The sequence below is a fragment of the Equus przewalskii genome, chromosome 1, assembly GCF_037783145.1.
Source record: "Equus przewalskii isolate Varuska chromosome 1, EquPr2, whole genome shotgun sequence".
Taxonomy (NCBI): Eukaryota; Metazoa; Chordata; class Mammalia; order Perissodactyla; family Equidae; genus Equus; species Equus przewalskii.
Genome location: NC_091831.1, coordinates 46,451,412 through 46,462,883, shown reverse-complemented (window position 1 = coordinate 46,462,883; position 11,472 = coordinate 46,451,412).

Here is an 11,472-nt window from a genome sequence, read left to right as displayed (position 1 = left end):
GCCTAACTGCTCTGGCCAAATCCTCCAATACTATGTTGAATAAAACTGGTGAGAGTGGGCACCCTTGTTTTGTTCCTGTTCTCAGAGGGATGGCTCTTAGTTTTTCACTGTGAAGTATGGTGTTGGCTGTGGGTTTATCATATATTGCCTTTATTATGTTGAGGTACTTTCCTTCTATACCCATTTTATTGGGAATTTTTATCATGAATGGATGTTGGATCTTGTCAAATGCTTTCTCTGCATCTGTTGAGATGATCAAGATTCTTATTCTTAATTTTATTAATGTAGTGTATCACATTGATTGATTTGTGGATGTGGAACCATCCCTGCATCTTTGGTACAAATCCCACTTGATTGTGGTGTATGATCCCTTTAATGTATTGCTGTATTCAATTTGCCAATATTTTGTTGAGGATTTTTGAATCTATGTTCATCAGTTTATTGGTCTGTAATTTTCCTTCTTTGTGTTGTCCTTGTCTGGTTTTGGTATCAGGGAAATGTTGGTCTCATAGAATGAGTTAGGAAGCATTCCATCTTCCTCAATTTTTTGGAATAGTTTGAGAAGGAAAGATATTAAGTCTTCTTTGAATGTTTGCTAGAATTCTCCAGAGAAGCCATCTGGTCCTGGACTTTTGTTTTTTTGGGAAGTTTTTGATTACTGTTTCAATCTCTTTTTGTGTGATTGGTGTATTCTGATTTTCTATTTCTTCTTCTTTTTAAATTTTTTTTGGTGAGGGAGATTAACCCTGAGCTAATATCCATTGCCAAACTTCCTCTTTTTTAGCTTGAGGAAGATTAGCTCTGAGCTAACATCTGTGCCAGTCCTCCTCTATTTTGTATGTGAGATGCCTCCACAGCAGGACTGATGAGTGGAGTAGGTCTACATCTAGCATCTCTACCCCTGAACCTGGGCTGCCAAAGCCAAGTGTGCAGAACTTTAAACACTTGGCCCTGTTGCTGGCCCCTCAGTTTTTCTTGATTCAGTTTTGGGAGGTTGTACAAGTGTACAAATTTATCCGTTTCTTCTAGGTTATCCAATTTGCTGGCTTATTGTTTTTCATAGTATTCACTTATAATCTTTTGTATATCTTTGGTGTCTATACTAATTTCTCCTCTTTCATTTTTACTTTTATTTATTTGAGCCTTCTCTCTTTTTTTCTTTACAAGTCTGGCTAAGGATTTGTCAATTTTTTTTATCTTCTCAATGAACCAGCTCTTAGTTTCATCGATCCTTTCTATTGCTTTTTTTGTCTCTATTTCATTTATTTCTACTTTAATTTTTATAATTTCTCTCCCTCTGCTGATTTTAGGCTTTGTTTGTTCTTCCTTTTCTAGTCCTGTTAGATATAACGTAAGATTACTTATTTGAGATTTTTGTTGTTCATTAAGTAGGCCTGTATTTCTATAAATTTCCCTCTTACTACTGCTTTTGCTGCATCCCATAAGAGTTGGTATGGTGTGTTTTCATTATCATTTGTCTCCAGGTATTTTTTTACTTCTCCTTCGATTTCTTCATTGATCCAATGGTTGTTCAGTAGCGTGTTATTTGGTCTCTACATATTTTTTATTTCCTCAGCCTTTTTCTTGTAATTGATTTCTAGTTTCATAGCTTTGTGTTCAGAAAAGATGCTTGATATGATTTCAGTGTTCTTACATTTACTGACGCTTGCCTTTTCCCCCAAAATGTGGTCTATCTTTGAGAATGTTCCATGTGCACTTGAGAAGAATGTGTATTCTGCTGGTTTTGGATGGAATGTTCTATATATATCTATTAAGTCCATCTAGTCTAGTATTTCCTTTAAGACCACCTTGTTGACGTTCTGTTTGGGTGATATATCCATTTATGTAAGTGGGATGTTGAGGACCCCTACTATTATTGTTTTGCTGTCAGTCTCTTCCTTTGGGTCTATTAATAGTTGTTTTATATACTTGGTATGCCTGTGTTAGGTGCATATATAAGTGTTATATCCTCTTGGTGGAATGTCTCTTTTATCATTATACACTACCCTTCTTTGTCTGTCATTGTCTTTTAAAATTTTGAAGTCTGCTTTTTCTGATATAAGAGTGGTGACACCTGCATTATTTTGTTTTCATTTGCTTGGAGTATCCCTTCTTGTATCCCTTCAATCTGAACCTATATTTATCTTTAGAGCTGAGCTGTGTTTCCTGGAAGCAGCATATTGTTGGGTCTTGTGTTTATAATCCATCCAATTACTCTGTGTGTTTTAATTGGTGAATTCATTCCATTTACATTTGGAGTGATTATTCATAATATGAGGGCTTCATACTGCCATTTTATCTCTTGTTTTTCAGTTTTTCTATATTTCCATTGTTTCTTGTCCCTTGTATTTCTGACTGCCATTTGAGTTTGGTAGGTTTTCTGTGTTAGTTTCTCAGTTTTCTCTTTATTTATGATTTGTGACTCTGCTCTGATTTTTTGTTTAGTGGTTACAGTAAGGTTTGTATAAAAGATCTCATAGATGAGATAGTCCATTTTATCATAGCCTCTTATCTCCATTAGCCTAAGCAGTTTCCATCCCATTCCTCTTCCCCTTCTGAGTTATTGTTGTCACGAATTGTTCTGTTTTGTGTTGTGAGTTTGTGACTAAATTGAAGTGTTTATTGTTATTTTTGATGTTTTCCTTCCCTTTATCTTTTTTGTTAAAATTGTGTTTACTAACCTATTCTGATATAGAACTGCAATTTTCTGATTCTGTCTATTTATCTTCTTGCTTAAGGTTTTGTAAAACTTTGCCTTCTTGTTTAAGGTAGGAGGGCTCCTTTTACTATTTCATGTAAGGCAGGCCTAGTGGTGATGAATTCCCTCAGCTTTCATTTATCTGAGAAAGCTTTTATGTCTCCATCATATCTTAAGGATAGTTTTACTGGATAGGGTATTCTTGGCTGAAAGTTTTTGTCTTTCAGTATTTTGAATATATCATTCTATTCTCTCCTAGCCTTTGAGGTTTGTGCTAAGAAATCTGCTGAAAGCCTTATAGGGGTTCCTTTTTAGATTATTTTCTTCTGCCTTGCTGCCCTTAATATTTTTTGTGTGTCATTGACTTTTGCCAGTTTTGATATATGCCTTGGATAAGGTCTTTTTGCATTGATATAATGAAGAGTTCTATTGACTTCATGTACTTGTAAGTCCAGTTTTTTGCCCAGGTTTGGGAAGTTCTCAGCTATTATTTTTCTGAGAAAGCTCTCTGCTCCTTTTTCCCTCTCTTCTCCCTTTGAAATACCTATAATCATTATGTTGCATTTTGTAATTGAGTTGGATATTTCTCAAAGAATTTCTTCATTTTTAAAAATCTTAGTTCTCTTTCCTCCTTCACCTGAAGCATTCTATATTTCCATTCTCTAAATTTCTAATTCTGTCCTCCATGATGTCAGCTCTATTTTTTATGGTTTTTAGATTATTTCTTTTCTGATTAATACATTCTTCATATCCAGAAATTCTGGCTGGTGTTTTTTTAGAACTTCAATATCTTTGGTGACATATTCATTCTACTCATTAATTTTATTCCTCAGCTCATTGAACTGTCTTTCTGTGTTTTCTTGTTACTTATTGATTTTCCTTATGCCAACTATTTTGAATTCTCTGTCATTTAGATTGTAAATTTGTGTGACTTCAGGATTGGTTTCTGGAGACTTGTCATTTTCCTTCTGCTCTAAAGTGTTACTGTAGTTTTTTGATGTTTGATGAATTGGTCCTTTGCTGGTGTATTTGTGGTAGTATGAGGTTGCAGATTCCCCTTTCCACTGGTTGGGGGAAGGAGCTGTGTTTTCTGATCCTGCTTCATCTCCTGGAAGTTGTGCTGGTAGTGCTGATCTGTGTCTGCATGCTCGCCACAGCTGCCTGGCAAGTTACGCATGCACATGCCAGTGGGGACTCTTTGCTGTGCCAGGGAGTTATTCTCATGTGGGTGTGGCCTCTGCACTTGGCAGGGGACCCACTGAACTGCTGCACTGGGCAAGAGGACAGGGGTGGTTTCTTTCATGCATGGTCTGGCTCTGTGCTTGCAGGTGGTTCAGATGAGCTCCTGCACTTGGTGGGTGCAGCTCCTTCGCAGGGGCTGAGCCAGTACCACTTGGTGGGGATTGTTCCCCTGAGTGGCACTGCCTCAGTACGTGGGTGCTCACTCAGGCAGGGCTACCACTCTGAAAGCATTTACATGCAGGCTGGGCTGTGCCCACCTCCTCTTACAGCTGCACTGGCGACTGTATGAGGATCCATGACCTGGATTGCTGCCATCGGGTTGGGGAAGTGTTCACTCTCCTAGTTCCACTGCTTCCTGGGGATCCAGTCCACCCATCTTCAGATGTATAGCTACATGGATCTCTCAGGCATCCTGTTGTGCCATGTAGGGAATGCTCTGATGGTTAATGAATATCTGTTTAGTTGTAACTTGGAGGGGAGACACAAAGCGAAGTCACTCCGCCATGATGCTGACATCACTCTCATTTTTACATTGTAATATCTTTAACATGCTTACTTTTACATTGTAATATCTTTTTAAAATCAGTGTGAGTCATAACCAGTGCAATTAGAAGTATTGCATCTAGATCAATTGACAGTTGTCCTCTTTCTTGATTGTCTTATAGTAAATAAAATACTGTAGTTTTACATACACATGTTATGTCATTCATTTCTTTGTTTTCATGTTTCTGTCTCTGTTGTCCAAAGAACATTGTAAAACACTGTTTTCTTCAGGTCTCAGGTCTGTCATTAACTTACTGTGCTGTCTTAGGCAAGTCACCAAAATTATGTGAGCTTCATAAACTAGGTAGCCAAAACTGCACTCTCTTCATCTATATATTAGGGAGTCGACTGAGTCGGGTAAGAATCTCCTGGAGGAATGATTGGACAAGAAGTGGAAATTTCTGTCCTAGACAGAAAGAACAAAAGAAAGAGGAGAAAACATAATGACCCTAGCAAAAATAATTAGGACCTATTCCTTCCAGCAACAGTAGAGATGATATTGGAATCATGTTGGTTTCCAGGAGAGGGTGTGCAAAAGGGAAAATAATTACCATGCAGCCTGTGGGTTCCCCAAAAGAGAAAACAAAGAGATCACAGTCTTGATAACTAAGGAGTTAGGGGAGTGAGTATAGAGGATGGTTTGTCTGGGATACATAGAGTTTTGGCTATTCCAGACTTCAGAGTCTGCCAAAGAGTCTCAACAAAACTGGGAGATTTAAAAGATAAGACAGTTATACTTACAACTCCTATATACCTGCTTGGAAACAGAAATAAATCAATAGTGTTGTTTTCTTAATTTTATTTCCTAAAGTACTTTATAGCAAAATACGCTTGTCTTATATTTCAAATATTCGCCAAAGGGCCAGAGGTGAAAATTAGTCGCATCAGGGAATTTCATAACATTAATTGTCTTTAGTTCAAATCTCTCTGAAGAAGACCCTGAGATAAGGATTTGAGCACAAGTAATTTGTTTGGGGGGTGGTTCTAGGAAGCTTTGGATTTGAGTGTGAAATAAGAGAGAGAAAGGAAGGAAGCCAATACGTACTGTTTAATGAACATGTTACTGTTGTAGGTAATTGGAGCACACACTCACTGTGTTCTGTGGGTGATAGTATAAAACATAGTTCAGAGTTATCCTAACTAAGTGGCAGGAAAGAAATGCACAACAGTTTTCAGTTGTCATACTTTGAGGTTGTTCCGAGAGGTATGAACTTCCTAATACTTATGCTTGGCCCTGTGCATGGGGAGAATATGTTTTTCCAGTGAGAGAAAGCTATCAGAGTTAGGCACAGGATAAATTAGTGCTAAAAAGTTTATTAACGGGATACCAGCAGTTTCTTCTACAATCTACCACTTGCACTCTTCAAATCCACCTCTGTCTCCTATAGTGTTCTTCATGTTTTATCATTGTTTTTGCAAGATCATGGCTAGTCAAAATTTTACATACCTATTTACAACAAAAGAGTTTATGGGATAAGATACAGTGAACCCTGCAAAATTTTTTTATGATTACTTTTTTTAAAAAAAAACTTTATTTTGAAATAATAATTGTAAAATCACATGAAGTTTTAAGAAATAATACAGAAATCCCATATTTCACCCAATTTCCCCCAACTTCAAATTAGCTTAGAGTCTGTAATTAATAATCATTTTTTCCCTTTTATACTACAGATTCTAGATTTTTCTCAACCTCTGTCAACACATCCGATGATCGAGGTTGCTTGCTCAGCAAAGTAATCAAGATATTTAACCCTGAAGTACATGAACAACTGGTTACTGTGCTCTTTTCAGTCTGTGGTTTCTGCAGTTGCCCGTTTAAGATCATTACCAAGCATGGATGCACCAAGAGGTGCCCTAGTGAATCTCCTGAGCTCAAGATATACACATCTTTGTCCTTACTATGTAGTCTCATCTCTTGATTCTAAGGATTTATTACTTCCAAGAGTATATAGTATTTTATTTCTAAGCCACCTACTGATCTACTGACAGGAGAAACCTCAAATGACTAAGTGGTTATCATAGCTTTATATTTAGCAAAATTCATGTCTATTCTAAGAGGACTATCCCCCTGCCCAACCTCCCTCCAAAACAAGGCCTCTAATTCCATAGTTTCTAATTTTATAGGTATGGAAAGTAGAAATTATCCATTGGGTCACTAAGAATGACAGTGAGATTGGCCCCCTCTCCTATCTCCATACTTTGGTTCCTTGACCCATATATTTTAGTTTCAGAAATATACAGCCATTGATGTATAGTACTCCAATGCTAAAGGTATCTTTTCCAAGCTGGCATCTTAGTTGCATCTTAAAGAAGTCCTTCTGATACCCTTACAGGAAAGAAATTTCTGAATGATACAGTATATGCTAGAACCAATGGATCCTATTGTCATGGATAGTCTGGGCTTCTCAAAAGCATACATTCAAATGTCCCCTGGCAGACTCGTCTATCAGAGCCCTACCTTTAACATGGGTGACTTATTGGGGCTAGGAGTTTAGCCTCATTGTAACTTCTCATTCTAATAAGGACATCTGAATCTTGATTTTCAACACATTCTACTCTTTGTTGGAAGAGGAAGTGAAGTTCTTTTTTTTTTTTAAAGATTTTATTTTTCCTTTTTCTCCCCAAAGCCCCAAAGCCCCCCGGTACATAGTTGTATATTCTTCATTGTGGGTCCTTCTAGTTGTGGCATGTGGGACGCTGCCTCAGCATGGTTTGATGAGCAGTGCCATGTCCGCACCCAGGATTCGAACCAACGAAACACTGGGCCGCCTGCAGCGGAGTGCGAGAACTGAACCACTCGGTGACGGGGCCAGCCCCGAAGTGAAGTTCTTTTTAAATGCTACCAATGAGGCCTTCAGTCTTGTACAACATGCACTGAATTAAAAGGCTGACCTGAACCTGTTATTTTATTTTTAATTTCAAGGCTTCTATGGCTTATGATTACCTTTGGCATAAAATCTTGTAAGTGCTAGAGATACTGTAAAAGCTAATGCGGCCACTTCTACCATACCTCATCTCACTTCATTAGCGATAAGTCAGAACTTTATTGCTACAATATATCATAGGTTAACACAGTGCAACGTACTATTACCAAAATAGTACCCTGGTAGCATTTTGTTGAGAGATTCCATAACCCCATCCTAAAAATCTGATTTCTAGGGTCACATGTGGAACTAACTATCTTTGTTTGGATCTCATTAAAAGAAACCTTGGTACATAAATTTGAGTGCAAGTAGTTTATTTTGGAGATGATCCCAAGAAGCACTGTGAGGAATTGGATAGTTTGGATAGGAAAAGGAAAGAATCTAGTATAGCTATGCTAGTTAGCATGCTGCCTCCATGAGTCCCAAATTCTCAAACTCTTGGGACCCCAGGGAGATGGTGTATACAGTTTTCTCATCTGAAGAATATAGGAATTGGATCATCTTTGGTTGAAAACTGCTTTCAGAAGTGTCATCATCTTGGCAACTTAGGACTGCCTTGCAGATGTGCCAAGAAAACTTCCTTGGGCAGAGAGATCCATCAATTGTTATAGAAAAACCTGCAGGTTTTTGCTGTAAGAAATAATTAATATGTATAGAAAGGGTATGAGTACGTATAGGTGTGAGGTTATTAGTATCTATTATGCCACTCTTTAAACAAATTAATGAAAACTTCCCTGGATGGAAAGGTATTTATTTTAAATATGACAAAGAAAAAAGATTTATGCTTTATTTTATACCCTTTATGCATTCAAGTGCATTAACAATCACTATACTTTTGAGATGGGGTAAAATTTCTAGCGTCACAAAAGAAAGCAATAATCCTAGGATCACTGAGAGCAAGTAACTGAGTGTAGATTTTCACCAAAATTTGTCTCAACCTAATGGCCCAGATGGCAGCCAGGTCAGACTGTTTTCATTATATGATATTAAATCATGCAATTAATTATCAGTCTCTTCTTTGATAATCCCAAACCCTATAAATAACTAAGGAAAAATAACTGTTGTTATTTTGTTTATGTTATGTTATGTTATGTTATGTTATGTTATATGTTTGTTCTGTCCAGTTTCATAAATGGGAAATCTGAATTTCACACAATTAGTCTCAGCTGGTGACTGGTAATACAAGGAAATGGATCTGGTAGAAAAGATTCAGTCTCTACAACTCAGAATTTTGTCCATTTATCCGCTGGAGTCACAGATGTCCCTAGTGGGGAAAAAACCTCAGAAAATATCAAATGTAAGTGGATGTAAAAGGACATGTGTATTTACAATAAGCTGTCTGAGAGAATTAAAAGTATACAAAATATTCTTAGTCAAACAGTCTTACTGTACATGGTTTCTAATTTTGGGAGCAAAACTTCTCCAGGAATTTTCTCTTTATAAATCAACATCATTATCATCTATCATCATCATCATCATCATTATCATTATCGTCATCACTATCATCTCCATCATTTCAGAAGAATGCTTAGGTGATGATAAGAAATGTTGGAGAGAGACATCTACACATGTGCAATTAACTCTGCAGTTTAACAACCAGCCATTGAGCTCTTTCTACCTGGATTTCTTGTATCTTTATTTCACATTTCCACACTGGTTGTGTTTCGGTTGACTCCAGCTGTGCTGGAGAAATATATGTCTTTATAGTTTAGGCCATGATTCATTTCACTAAGTTCCTTTTGTTTTGATCTGCTTAAATATATCTTTATACCAACAATAAAGGTATTCATTCTTATAGCAAATTCAGTGCTTAATAGATGTGATGTTCTGTTCTCACCACTTGGGAAACAGTTATGAAAGGAAACAAAGTTCCTTACTTCAGTGACTTATAGTTTCATGGAGGATACTTAGGATATAATCAGAAAATGCATATTATAATGTCATATCATACAATGAAGGAAAAAAATGAAGCTAAAGTTAAAGGGATATAATGAAAGACTTTTATATTAGATAATTGATCAATGCTAATAAGGTGACATTTGAGCAGAGACAAGAACAAAATTTGGCAGAAATGCAAGTCATTGACTGAGGGAATTAGTGTTCTGGAAGGAGAAAATAGTAAAACAAAAACTCTAAGACTAGAGAGTGTTTCATGTCTTTGTGGAATAGTTACCAGACTGTGATGATTAGAGCAGAAAAAGTAAGGCAGAGAAAGTATAGAACGTCTGAAGAGGAGCTCAGGGCCAGATCAGAGGGAGCTTTGTAGTCCATGGAATGAGTTATTATTTTTTATTTTGAGTGAGTTAGGAAGCTGGTTAGAATTTTGAGTAAAGGAGTAGTATGGTGTGACTCATACCGTAAAAGAGCATGTGGCTACTACATGGAGAATAAAATGTAGGAGGGCAAGAGATGATGATGCTTGGATTGGGTAGTACCATTGAAGCTGGTGATGAAATGTCACATTTTGTTGTATTTTGAGATTATAGCTGACAGGATTTGCTTGTCCTCGATTCCCGTCCCGTATATAGCCATATTAATGTTCTATAGTGAACTGAGAGCCTGCTACGTCACTGCTTTATTTGATAGACTTTAACTAGCTAGGTTCTTGATATTCCTTCAACACTTCTTATGACACCAGGTGGCATATCCAAAGTAAGAAATGTGATGAGATAAAAGAGCTGACAGAAAAAAACAGAATAAAGTTTTTCTCAAAATTGAGAATCTTGTGACGAGAGAGGCAGATGCAGTTGCTCTACCCCAGGGCAACCTCAGACTGTAGCTGTGAAGCCTACCTCCCATCATTTGTTAGCAATTCCCCTGTCATGGTGGCTGGCAGTGGAATTTGATGGATATATGGTCAAGTGTATCTTTGCCTGATCTTGATATTGCAAGGCTTGATAAGAGAGGTTAGTGAGAAGTGCAACATTTAGACAGGTAGATAAGGCTCTGCTGGGGAGAAAACTCTGCTGAACTTCCAGATAGAGATCAGCTTCCCACATCTGTGCTCATCATCATTATCACATGCCTCAAGGGATATATCCCAGTGATAATGAACTGTTCCAATTTTTGGGATCAGAGAATCTTGGAATTTAAGTGCTGGAGAATATCTTAGAGGTTATTTTATTTGATAGAGAAGAAAATTAAGATGCAAATGTCAAAGATAATCCTCTATCACCACACAGTTGAATAGAGGCAGAACTAGAACCAGTTTACACCTTCAGTGGCGTAGGTAGCCTTTCCTTTAAGAGTCAGTCTCAATTTATAAAGATTTAATTGAGCAGGGGTTGTAAACGGAGAGCCGTTGGGACTGAATTCCATCTTTAACATCAGGACATGCAATTATTCATCTGGTTTTGTTACTCCTAGCTTTGATAAGAACAATTCCATCCATCTATTTTGGACACATGTCTGAAAATGTAGTCCCAGATTTTTCCCTTTGTCTTATTTTATTTTATGCCTTACTGACAATTTTAGAGGAATTATAAGAATAGTTTAAAATAAGTCATCATGGAGTCCAGTCCAAGATGGCAACATAGGAGTTGCCTGAATTTCTGTCCTCACATGGGTGTACCAAATATGTAGCTGAACGTGGAGCAATTCCCTCTGAGAGAGGTCCAGAAACTAGAGGAGTGACATAGGAGCAACTAAGTATATGAAGTAAGTATTAACAGATCTGAAGAGAAAAATAAATAGCAATATGATAATAGTAAAGGATTTCAATACCCACATTCAAAAATGGATAGATCATAAAGACAGAAAATCAATAAGGAAACATTGGACTTAAACTACATGTTAGATCAAATGCACCCAACAGACATATACAGAACATTCCTTCCAACAGCAGCAGAATAAACATTCTCCTCAAGCACACCTGGAACATTCTTCAGGATAGATAATATATTAGGCCAAAAAACAACTCTTAATAACTTTAAGAAGATTGAAATTATATTAAGTATCTTTTCTAACTACAATTGTTTGAAACTAGAAATCAATTACAAGAGAAAAACTGGAAATTTCACAAATATCTGGGGGTTAAACAACCTTACTGAACAACCAATGGTTCAG